We start from the raw sequence: 13,270 nt of genomic DNA, 5'->3' as shown, positions 1-13,270 counted from the left end.
TCATGAAACCTCTCTAGAACAATGTACTGTAGATCAGGGGAGATAAATCAGGTGATAATATATGTATATGTAGCCATGGCTATGAATGTGTGGACAAGAAAGGGGAGGAGCACAACCACTGGCACAACCATAGTAGAAGTTCTGAACAGAGTGTATGGTTGTACAAGTTGTACATTGATAAAGGTAAAGGTAAAGGTACCCCTGCCCATACGGGCCAGTCTTGCCAGACTCTGGGGTTGTGCGCCCATCTCACTCAAGAGGCCGGGGGCCAGCGCTGTCCGGAGACACTTCTGGGTCACATGGCCAGCGTGACATCGCTGCTCTGGCGAGCCAGAGCCGCACACAGAAACGCTGTTTACCTTCCCGCTAGTAAGCGGTCCCTATTTATCTACTTGCACCCGGGGGTGCTTTCGAACTGCTAGGTTGGCAGGCGCTGGGACTGAACGGCGGGAGCGCACCCCGCCGCGGGGATTCGAACCGCCGACCTTTCGATCGGCAAGCCCTAGGCGCTGAGGCTTTTACCCACAGCGCCACCCGCGTCCCGTCTGTACATTGATAGGCTGCATTTAAACTGTTGAAAGCACATAAGTTGATGAGAATCAGCAGGTGCAAATCCTTCTCCCTCTGAACACATGGTCATTTATACAGACATGTGATACAGTCATACCTTGGTTTTTGAATTTAATCCATTCTGGGAGTCAGTTCGACTCCTGAAATGGTTCGAAAACCAAGGCGTACCTTCTGATTGGCTGCAGGAGCTTCCTGCAGCCAATCAGAAGCCACAGAAACCATGTCGGACGTTCAGCTTCCAAAAAAATGTTTGCAACCCAGAACACTCACTTCCGGGTTTGCGATGTTCAGGAGACAATTTGTTCAACAACTAAGGCATTTGACTACCAAGATGCCACTGTATTATGATTCAGGCCTCAGGAATATTTTACAACTAGTACAAATATACATATTATTTTGTCATGAAAAATAATATTTTGGGGGATTAACTTTTATTTCTGATTTTTGCTGCCCTTAATATATATATATTTAGGCCTTCAGGTTCTCATTTCAGCTCCCTCCTACATGCAATATTACATGTCCTCTAATGCATGCCAGACTATAGTTCCCCTAAGGCATCAGAATATATTAATGGATTCTTGCTTCTTCTTCTTTGCTTCTTCTATGAATGAATAGCTTAAAGGAGGGGAAAAAATACCTGCATATCCAGACTGTCATTTGTTCAATATGCAGCTACATGAATAATTTACTCGGCACATTAACTGCTAGGTAAGACTGATAAATTTGATCAGATGCTTGGCTCTAGAACACTAAGAAAAAAATACAGCACAATTCTGTAAAAAGTCTACCTGTTTGGTCAGCAAATGTTTCAATTCACAGATAATTTTGTCTGAATTGGGAAGGGCAGAACCCCTGCTAACAAGCCCAGCTACAACTCTCTGAAACTTCCCTGCTACAACTGTTTTGGGCTCCAACTCCCTTCAGCCCCAAACAGCATAGGGAATGGTCAGAGAATTGTAGGAATTGTAGTCCCAAACACGAGGAGCAGGTATGATGAATTTCTGGCTCTCTGAATGTTGCAAAACAGTGTGATGTTACACCTGCACAAGTGATGCCTGTATTTCAGATCAGCCTTTCCCAAACTAAAGCTTTTCAGATGAGGTTGACCAGCACTGCCAATGATATGGGATGACTGGAATTATAGTCCTGCCATACCTGAAGACCACCAGTTTGTGAGGAGCCTGTGGCTGTAGGAATTATTTGCTGTCCTTCTTACCATGGATTGTTTCTGGCAGAAGGGGCAGAGTCTTCCTGGAAGCCTGATTGTATATTTCTGTGTGGAAGGGGCTGTAGATAGGGTAGGATGACATCACCCATGTTCAACTTGTGCCTTTGCTATATGGTTAGCATGGGGGGGGGGAAATCAGCAAGCAACATCATGATTGGTGAATGGTTCATGGTTACTTTAGGAGCACTGCAAAACTGGCTTTTTGTGTTGCAACATTGTATTTTGCTTCTTAAACAGTTATTGCCCTACCCAGTGCTTTTTTCTCTCTCATTTTCCTACTCATATTGAAATACTGCCCCTCAATGAGGCCAAACTTAGATTCACAAAATGTTTAGGGGTAGGCGTACCCCTGTGTACCAACAATAAAAAAGCACTGGCCCCGCCAACTTTGTGTATGGGAGTGCAGATCAGAATGCAACTATGTTATTTTAGCATCAGTCATGGTACAGCTGTAAAAAAGGTAAAGGGACCCCTGACCATTAGGTCCAGGCATGGCCGACTCTGGGGTTGCGGCGCTCATCTCACTTTATTGGCCGAGGGAACCGGTGTACAGCTTCCAAGTCATGTGGCCAGGATGACTAAGCTGCTTCTGGCGAACCAGAGCAGCGCACGGAAACGCCGTTTACCTTTCTGCCAGAGCGGTACCTATTTATCTACTTGCACTTTGACGTGCTTTCGAACTGCTAGGTTGGTACAGCTGTAGTAGGACCATAGAACTGGCCTACCTGTCTTTCTTTATCAATACTCTTTGTCTTTTGGACCTGAGAACGATATGCTCAAGCCTGCTTCTGCTTTGTTGTTCCAAAACTTACTGTTTACATTATGGACTACCAAATGGCTCATGCAATCCTTCTTTTGGAAATAATTCCCTCCTGGATCACATGAAAGTTCAGTGGGCAAAGGAGGCAGCAGAAATGGTGGCACTTTGATTGATTGTACCCTTTTTGCTCATCTTACAGAAAAATCGTTGCGAGCCCTCTTTATCCTAGCTGAGTGTCAAGCTATTCTTTGCACGTGAAGCTTGCCTCTAGTTAGTTCTATAAATTTTAAGCTCTGTTGTTTGGAGGATTTGACAGTGTGTGATGGCTTAAATATGGCCCCTCTGCTGATAAATATGTGTCTGTAACAGGACAGATTCTAAAATGCATGGCACATAAAATTATCGATCCCACTGACGGACCCAAATGATTATATTTATTTTTTACCTTCACCTCAGGCTCTATTAGCAATGTGGAAAATTGAAAAGGGTTCTCGGGAAGGAAGTGGCATAAGACTGAAATGACAGCTGAAGGGCTGTCAAGAGCAGAAGTCCTGATGAATGATAATGAGCACAGGCCAAAGATGGAATTACACTTTGGGGGTTTAAGGAAATCAATGCTGACACAGTAGATGCAAGAGCAAACTTCCTAGGGAGAATGTGTGGCGTATATGTGTAAGGGTAAACATACACACAGGAAATGCCCTTTTCTGTGTTTGAGTTGGGTTCTCAGCCCATGAGGTTGGCGATGTCATGCTAGCAGAGATAGCAAGTGCATGGTTGAAATATCTCTTTAGCAAATCTAAAAACAACAAGCCCACATCCTAATGCTGACCATGTTCTTGCCCCATTAGAAATTCCATCCAGGCGAGTTCAATTTCTTCTATGGATTATAGGGCTGTCAACCAATTAGAAGCGTTATATTAAATTAACTCTCTTCCCTTTAACATACTAATCAATGCACCGACTGAGTGCAATAAACACTACAGTATCCCCAGCCAGGAAATATAATGGAAGATCTTCAATAAAGGGAGCATTCTCTTAGCTAAATGCCACAGGCAAATCATTTTTGATTGGAGGATATCATTACTTCAGAGAGAGAAAACAGTATGCTAGATAATAAGAAAGGGGCGAAGTGGTGGAAACAGGAAGGAGCAATTTTTATCTCTTTATTGATTAGTAGGTTCATTCTGACCTGCATTTCATTCTTCCTGAGTTCTGGTTTCAGCAGGAGCATTTTCAGACTTTATTCTGGAATTGGACCAGCTTCAATCTGCTGTAAGCTCAGTTCATTTGTATCTTACTTTTACAGATAAAACACTTCAACAAAGCAATCATGATGTGACCACGTTTACAATTACATAAAGATTATTCTTGTGTGGTGGTCTCCTGGTGTGCATATGTGTTTTGTCCAGTGCATTGGGCAGAACACCAAACAAAATGAACCTTGATGCTATTAAAAGTACAATAACTGAGGTCTTTTCTGTATTGTATTTTGTGTATCCTGCTTAGATTATTGTAGCTAAGTGCTATATAAATTATTTAAATTAAAATAAATAAATACATGTCAGAGGCAAGTTGAGGAAACCTTCTAACCACAAGTGATTGGTCTATAACACTCCTCATGATCATGATCTTTCTTCTGGATTCAACCTGTATCCCATACTTCTTAATTCGTAGTGGTTCTCAAGGTTTAAAAATCTCAAAAATCAGCTAGACTTCCCATATTACAATGAACACTGAAGTCCACTCATTTTATATTTTCACTGTGAGTGTTACAGGTACTAATTATATTGCTTTCTGGATGCTTCACATTTATTTTGCTGGTCTTCTTCAATGCCTTTGAATGGCTGCCATATTACTAAAATTCTACTGCCATTTCAATTTTCAAGATGTAGAGCTTTGAAGTACAGCATGGAATCTGGTGTGGCATTCAACTATTTGAGGATCTAATTTTGAGGAAAATACAAAAGCAACTTCTGTGCTTTGCTCCTTCAGAACATCTAGACAGCTCCAGTCTCAGAGAACAGGCACATAAAGTTTTTCCTTGGTTCCTCTCACTCTAAAACTTGTTTAAATTATTTCTTCTGTTATTCTCATTATGCATTTGATCAAAAGTCTAAATTTAAAACTAGTATCACAAATCTGCTGTGGGAAGAAATCCAGACTTAATTTTATTATACTCTCTGTGGGATAGAAATGTAGATGGATAAGTTGTATACTACTTCAAAATTTGCACGGTCAAATATTTTTAATGTTGGTGTTGGAATTTTGGTAAAAGTAAAAATAGGTGTAAAAATAATTCCTATTTTTATAGGTATAAAAAATAATGCCTAGATCCCATTTGGGGCAAGACTCTTTGGTGAGAGAACCCCAGGAAAGATTTAAAATCAAAAATATGTAGCAAAGTAAAGCACAGAAATATAGACCTTTAAAACATCCCCTTCTAAGTTGATTCCAAAGTTCCCCATTTTACCTTAGCATAGAAAGAGACCACACATCAGTTAACTTTACTTACAAACTCTACAAAGGTCAGATTCATGTGCTTTTCCATACAGCTGTCTGAAAACATAGGAAGTAAAATTTAGGTTCCAAAGTGGTGAATATTCCTAAATTATTTGTACAGAAACACAAAGATGGCTTGCATAAGCCACAGTCTTAGCTTTGAGCAACCAGCTCAGACCTCTTTATTGGTAGGAGGTCACATGGTGGAATGGGAGAACAAAGAGCTTGATAATGTTTCCTCCCAAGGTGAGGGGGAGTAACACAGCTAAGCTTGGCAAGACAGCTTACTCTATGATCTTAACCCCTTCATGCATTAATTAGTCTTAAACATGTTGGTTATGTGAGGTTGGAATTTTCTCACATGATTCTAAAGAAATGGAACAGGATGAAAAAATATGCGAATTATATGTATACTTGATCCTTAGAAGTATGTAATGAAATCCTCTGCATGTTACTCCAAAGCAAATCCTACTGTGCACAATGGGATATATTCGAAGTCCAGTGTTTATAGAATTGCAGCCTAAGGTGGCAATGTTATGGACACTTATTTTTTTATTTTTTTTATACCTGACCTTCCCAGTTTAAAAAACGAGCTCAGGGCGGCTAACAGCAAATATAAAACATTGATTAAAATGTGACTTAAAAACAGCATAAAACAGCATAAAATGCAACATATAATGCAGCATCAATATCAATAAAATTCTAAAATTCAGGGGTCATTTTGGGAAAAAACAAAATAAAAAACCAGTCAGTAGACATCAAATGATCACCAGGGCTAACTGGCCAAGTTGGTCTTACTAGGGCCAGCAAGGAGACCAGGGAAGAATTTAAATGTGGGGTCCCAGAAAGAGTTTCTTCAGAGAAGAGGAAAGGGAAAAGGGAATAGAGGATCAGGCTAATTCAAGTTGGAGGCCAGGTGGAATAGTTCTGTCTTACAGGCCCTGCGAAAGGAGATCAAGTCCTGCAGGGCCCTAGTCTTGTGGGACAGAGCATTCCACCAGGTTGGAGCTGTCACTGAAAAGGCCCTGGTCCTGGTGGAGGATAGTCTGACTTCCTTAGGGCCCGGGACCTTCAAACTATTATTCTTCATGGACCTTAGGGTCCTCTGCGGGACATACCAGGAGAGGCGGTCCCGTAAGTACGAGGGTCCTAGGCCGTATAGGGCTTTAAAGGTCAAAACCAGCACCTTAAACCTGACCCTATACTCCACTGGGAGCCAGTGCAGCTGGTAGAGCACTGGGTGAATATGCTTCCATGGCAGGGACCTCGTGAGGAGCCTCGCTGCAGCATTCTGCATCCGCTGGAGTTTCTGGGACAGTTTCAAGGGCAGCCCCACGTAGAGCAAGTTACAGTAGTCAAGCCTGGAGGTGACCGTCACATGGATCACTGTGGTCCTGGTGGGACTTGCTTCTGAGTAAGCATACATACAGTATTCGGTGTTAGATCCTCTGCCTTGCAAGCAGAAAGTCCCAGGTTCAACATCTCCAGGTAGGGTTTGGAGAGCAGTATCAAGACTTGGGCAGAGCAGGAAAGAAAAGGAACCCATTGCAAAATTGACAAAGGATTTGCTGAGAGAGCATTAAACTATATACTAAAAATGTATGCCTTTAAATACTCGCTTTTCTGCTCAGTTTCGAGGGGCAGTTGAAATTGCTTATTTTCTGAAATCTCCATTCCCTACCAACTTTTTATAGGGAGGCAATAGATTGACTCATCAAAGCATCCATATTTAGACAGCTATAAACTTACGTTAACCGCACCATGATTGATAGCTCTCAGCCTGGGGAAATGATATTACTAATTAAAGTATGAGACATTAGGCACGCTGTAAAAGCACAATTTCATGTAAATGAAGTGGCCAAATCCAAACTTCTACCAGTGATTGCATATGAAGATGCATCTGTACACACACACACACACACACACACACACACACACACACACGAAGCATTGAAATACCTCCAATTTCATGTTAGCGTGGACTGAACTGGATAAAACTTAAAAGGCAGCCAATATAAGTTGAATGGGTTTGTTGATGAAAAAGGAAAATAGAAGTCTCCAGTAGCTGTGTGCTGACTCTAGAGTTTGTAATCTTACATTTTGTTGTTAGCTGACTGCAGCTTTTCCTACCTTATGCCTCATTTTGGTGTGTATAAAATCAGGGCCATGTCATATGAGAGAGAGAGATTATATGGTGTATACACTTTAAAGTGGAAAGTGTAAATGCAACACATGTATGTTGTTTATGCATGGGGAATACTAGTCAGGAAGGTGTAGTCAGAGGCAGCTATCTATCTGTTCATTTCAGATGCTTGCATACTGTCTTTCATTAAATAAATAAAAACACCTGCAATTCAATCCTAGGCAAATATACTAGATTCAGTGGAATTAACTGACCAATATTGTCTAAATACTCCAAAGTATTCTGGGGAAATCCCTAATATGTGATATGAACCAAAATGGAATAAATGCTCAAAGTCATGGAGTACGGCCAGAGGATGAAAATGGGGAGGAGAGAGGAAATTGCACACTGACAGAAGGTTGTGGCCACCCCAAATTTGAGAACCTGCACAGCAAATGAATACAACGAAGGTAGCACATTGCTAAATGATTGCACATATCGTTTTGACTCTCCATGATGCTACTGGGTAATCAAGTACAACTTCCTGTTCTGAATGGGATCCTCCCCAATACCACATGGGGGGGGGGGGAGCAAACATAATTCCAACTATATTGAACCACAAGCACCAAGCAGCGAAGAACAGTGTACCCAATGGCAGAGTAACTTGGGGGAGGAGGCAGTAAAACAAAATGAATGGCTCCAACAAGTGAGCCAAGCCAGGTACTATAGCTAAAAGCACAACACTCCCATGATAGAGATAACAAAGATACCTTCACCAAGGATTCAAAACTCTGTTTGTTATTTGGAACCTCTCCTTCCAGATGTGCAAACTGCATGTGTAGAGAAATTTAGTGGGTGTTTCCTGCCAAATGTTTTGCCTCTTTCTTTTTTTTTTGGCAAGAGTTCATCTGAGTATTGACATAAACTTTGAAAGAATTCATCTGCCAACTTGCAAGTGGAATTTTTTTAAAGTGGTGGAATATCATTCTACTGACTAGCATAAGCAGTGATCTGAATACTGCTAATATACTCCTGAATATTTCTAACTGTCTAATGTACAGTTGGGCATGTATCACATGAATATAAATATCTATACAGCTGAACAAACTAGTGTTTTCGGTTTTGCTTAATTGACAAGTATCTGCAGGCATGAGTGCTAAACGGACTCTGCTGGTAGTATGTAGTTTCTTGTTTCCTTTTGTTTCCCAAAAAGATTACAAGTCCAACAATGTGATTATTATTTTTTTCTTTCTTAAATCCAATGCAAGGTTGTGATCATAACAGCACAGGCAGAACAGAGAGAGAGAGGGAGGGAGATATCTCCTGGTTGGGTGTTATCAGTTCTGAAGCCCTTATCAGGGCCAACCAATATCGTTGTAATTATATTTCTAAAGCCTTTTCCCTGATACAGAATTACTTCCCCCTGATTAAACCCTGGGAGTCCTGATATAGTGTGGCTGAGCAAAACTAATTTCAAACGGGCTGCCATCTTTCATTATCTGCCTGTTTTAAATTGTACCCCCCTCTTCTGATTCTTTTTTTAATATTCATTTTGTATAACTTGTCAAAACAATGGGCTTTAAAATCGGGCATGATCACCACTCCAACAGTGATTAATTGTTGTTTTTTCTTTCTCTCCTGGCTATGCTTAAGTTTGTGCATGCAAATATGTATGTTACACAGTTATTGTGAGCTGAGTTGAATGAAGAATGTGCAAAAGCACGGGCCACAATGCACAGTCATGTGAAGGGAAGCATTACCACAGTTAGATACCTCCCAGCCAGGGGACACAAGGGGTATATGAGAGGGATGGCATGGGGAGGGGTGTGGCCTACCACACCTTAGGTTCCTCCCCAACCTGTCCTGTTCTATGGACTGCATGAATCAAAAGACAATTACAGCTACAATGCTGGAATGGGGTATCTGGTAAATATTCATCAGATTGGGCTGCTGGTTAGATACACAGACACCTCGCTATTTCTGTGAATGTTCAGGTCTTCATTTCATTCCCTTCCTGCCACTGACCTAAGCCATAAATATTAATTATGGGGAGTTTCATCTGGCTTCTCCCTGGGTGAATTTGGCTAATTCATAAAAGCTAAAGCCCATATACTGGTGTGTGTTTCTCCTTGGGATGCCTCAGCAAGTTTATGGGACTCTTCAAATGAAAGACTCATTGGAGACTTAATCCATCTCACACTATGCTACTGAAATGGAAGCTGGAATCGCAAGGACAAGGGGACATTCTCTCGCTTGGGGAAAACCAGAACAAGTATCATGAAGGCACACTCACAATCCTAAATTAAATTGAGGAGAAAATCTAACAAAGCCAGACTGCCATGCATTTCTTAATTGGACTGAGGACATATTAATAACTTTTAAAATTGTAATTTGTGAAAAATTGTTTGTAAATAAGTTTCTGTTATCTGAGATGTCATCTGAATGAGCTTCTTTTCATTTTTTTTGAATAAAGTATGGTTTTCATACTGACAGACTTGGTGTGTGTGTGGAGATAGAGAGATCATTTGTAAGTCCTAGTAGGAAGGCTCTTACTCCATCTGCTGTTATGAGGCCTGTCCATCACAGCCACTACAGCAGATATGGGAAGAGTCAGGACTGAGTTTATATTACTATGGATTTGTCTTGAATTGTATTAACCATTTGATGATTTCTGTTGTTGTTTCCTGTCATATTTATATGATATTGCATTTTTGCTGTTATACTTATTTAATATTTGCTTATTGTTAGTATTATGAACCACCTTGAGCTCAGAACTGTTGTTAGAAAAGCAGAATACAATAAATCAATTATTATTAAATTGAACTGTTGAATTGCAATACTGCAACACAATCAGCATGGTTTCCATATGGTCTCACATCCTGGCATGACTAGACCCAGGCATGCTTAACTTCAGTAAGGGGGTAACCTCATGGGCCTTCAAACCATACCCTGGGAACATTCCCCTTTGACATAAGTTTGGGGGCATGCGGGAAAATGGGGGGGGAGGATAGGAAAATGAGGGAAGGCTAGTGAAGGTGGAAGAGAATGACTTCCATGAGCTTTTTCACAAGATTCTCCAGAAAGGCTCAAAAAGACCAACCATTGTGGATGGAAATGGGCAATTTTAATTAATGATCACTACTCTGAATGTCCTGGGACACGGGTGGCACTGTGGGTAAAACCTCAGTGCCTAGGACTTGCTGATCGCAAGGTCGGCGGTTGGAATCCCTGAGGTGGGGTGAGCTCCCGTCGTTCGGTCCCAGCTCCTGCCCACCTAGCAGTTTGAAAGCACCCCTAAGTGCAAGTAGATAAATAGGTACCGCTTTATAGTGGGAAGGTAAACAGCATTTCCGTGTGCGGTGCTGGTGCTGGCTCGCCAGCTGCAGCTTCATCACGCTGGCCTCGTAACCCGGAAGTGTCTTCGGACGGCGCCGGCTCCCGGCCTCTTGAGCGAGATGAGCGCGCAACCCTAGAGTCGGACACGACTGGCCCGTACGGGCAGGGGTACCTTTACCTTTTTACTCTGAATGCACATAAAGGATCCAGCCTCCAGACTAGCTTTTGGGGATAGCTTCTGTATCTTGGCTAGTGTTTTCCCTGCACCAAACAGCTTGCAGAAGAATTTGTACATCCAGCTATCAATTATTTTTGTTCCCCAGCTGAAAGTAAATGGGATAATAGATTCAGACTTCAGGTTTGGCATAATTGTCTAACACTGGCAGAACTACAATACCTCAGAGAAAAGCAGAATCTGTCCAGTTCTACCAGGTATCCCTAATGCATGTCAAAATTCTCAGATCTTCAGAGGGAGCAGTTTCCCAAGCACAGCCTTCAATCTTTTGCAAAAGGCTTGCATGGGAATCCACATGAATCCTAACAAAAATGAGTGGCTCTTGTGATTAATTAGGATTCAATTGTCAAATTAAGGGGGGAATGACTTGTTTCAGCACTGCTCTTTTGAAGCTCCTGAAAATATTGTTTTCACTCCTTTTTAGCTAAGTGAAAAGACTTGGCTCTCCCATTTAAACTCTTGCTATTCATCTCTGCAAACTGTCCAACTCCAAGTTAAATGGACCACATTTGTCTTCCTTGTCCATGTGTTGTGCTTTCAGGGGCCTATTAATGTGAGTCTAACAGACTTATTCCACTATAGGGATCTCTCTAAGAGTCTGAAGGAGGCAAAGGAATGAGGGATGGAGAGAAGTGTCTTCATGGAACCAGAACAGAAGTCTTTTAAGTACATTGATAGCCATGTGATCGGAGGGGGCAGGGGTTTCTGAGTAAATTCTAATTCTACAAGAATTTTACAAACTCAGTAACCCATGTTTCCTTTCAAAAGAATCGAATTGTCAATTTCCCCCTCCAAATGTCATTTATCCGCAGAGACATGCAAGCCATTTAGCAATTATGTCTTGCAACTCCTAAGGCAAGCAAGTTGTACTTGCTTCACACAATCCATGTCAGCTGAAGCCAAGGGGGACCATTTAAAGATGATCAACTTGTTCAGATCACAAGTTACATCTTGTGGCTGAAAATATGTTTGTGTGTGTTCTATGTTCTTGACAACAATGCCTGCATCTGTCTGAAAGTATCCTCAAAATTATTGTCCTATAAAGAATACACTGTTTATATTTATGATTATCTCCTTAAATAGCAGTGTTGCTTATTCTGACCGTAGAAATATTTATTATTTTGTTTATTCCAAACGTTTTTTTTAAAAAAATCCCACCTTTCCCCAGTTCAAGGCAACTTACATAACAATAGATCAACAATAAAGCAGTTTAACACAACAGAAGTAATGCTGAAAAGCTAGCTAAATAAAAATATGATTATTATGATGGATGCATGTATGTATGTAAAACCAGCAATACCAATCCAGAAGGTATTAAAGGTATTAAATTTAAAATCAGCCACCCTTAACTTGGATTGAAGCTAGCAAGGAATAATAATAAAAATAATGGTCACTATTATTATTATTTATGAAATTTGTCAGTCACCTTATCTTGCTCAGAGCAACTTATAACTAAACAATTGTGCCTTCTTCAACTATACCTTGCCTGTGAGAAAAAGTGAACCCCTCCCTTGTTTTGTATGCAACAAAAAGAAATAAATAACTGTCAAGTACTTGCCTGCTGATTGCAGCATCTGGGCTTGATGAGGCATGTGACCCTCACCTGTTCCAATTCCACTTCAGCTGAGGAACCACACACCTCCTCCCAGAGCTAGCGAGCCCCAGCTGGCCAGCTAGGGAGCTGGGCTGTAGGCCCTTGCCTGCCTTAGCCTCCTGGAGCGTGCGCCCTGCCCACTGCTCCTTACGCCTCTCCTACTTGTGCAGACAGGGGCCCCTCTGGCTCTGGAGATGGGTCCTGCTGGTCTGGTTCCTGTGCACTGACGCCCACCTCTCATCACCCTGCATTATTTGGTGAGTACTTCCTACAACAACCTCTCCTTCTCCACCCCCAGCTTGCCCTGGTGTGTCCCAGTCCTGGCTTTAACCCTTGCCCAGATCCTCTTCCTCCTCCTCGTTGTCCTCCTGCCAGCTCATGACACTAACAAGTGGAGTAAGATAATGGTTAAAGTCTGACTCTGGTACGCTGGTGGATGGCCAAGATTTGTTTTGAGGAACTTGTGCCTTCTCCTGCGCCAACCATCTCTACTGTGTGAGGCCAAACTGATTGGCACCATGGCACTGTGACATCTCGTGTTCACTGTGTCATCCTTCCTCAACTTTGTGCACTTCAGAGGTTTTGGACCAATACTCGCTTCACCCCAAGCAGCATTACTTTATATATTTTAACATATAAATTATAAAATGTACCACAAAACTTATCACTTATACAATCTTTTTTAGACTTCCATCAGCACCTCTGATGATCCACCGTTTTAACCACTTCTTATGCATTTCTTAACTTTATATTGCCTTTACATCTCTTAACAAATCACCCTTCCCCTTCTCCATTTTTGCAATACTTCCAATAATACTCCTCACAAAACTTCTTGCAAACCTACAAACGTCATCTGATTTTCACAAATACTTTTCAAGTAGTCCATAAATTTTCTCCAGTCTTCCGTGAAATTCCGTGAATTT

At 41.5% G+C, this 13,270-nt stretch overlaps 1 protein-coding gene across 2 annotated transcripts in view; it reads left to right on the top strand.

Annotated features, from left to right (window-relative positions):
- The window catches only part of CNTNAP5 (contactin associated protein family member 5), a 294,516-nt gene that overhangs the window by 24,227 nt on the left and 257,019 nt on the right, over positions 1 to 13,270 (top strand). The window lies entirely within an intron of this gene.

This window comes from Podarcis muralis, chromosome 1, assembly GCF_964188315.1.
Source record: "Podarcis muralis chromosome 1, rPodMur119.hap1.1, whole genome shotgun sequence".
In the NCBI taxonomy this organism is placed as follows: domain Eukaryota; kingdom Metazoa; phylum Chordata; class Lepidosauria; order Squamata; family Lacertidae; genus Podarcis; species Podarcis muralis.
Note: the sequence above shows the minus strand (reverse complement) of the source record. Positions and strands in the feature narration are given on the sequence as shown.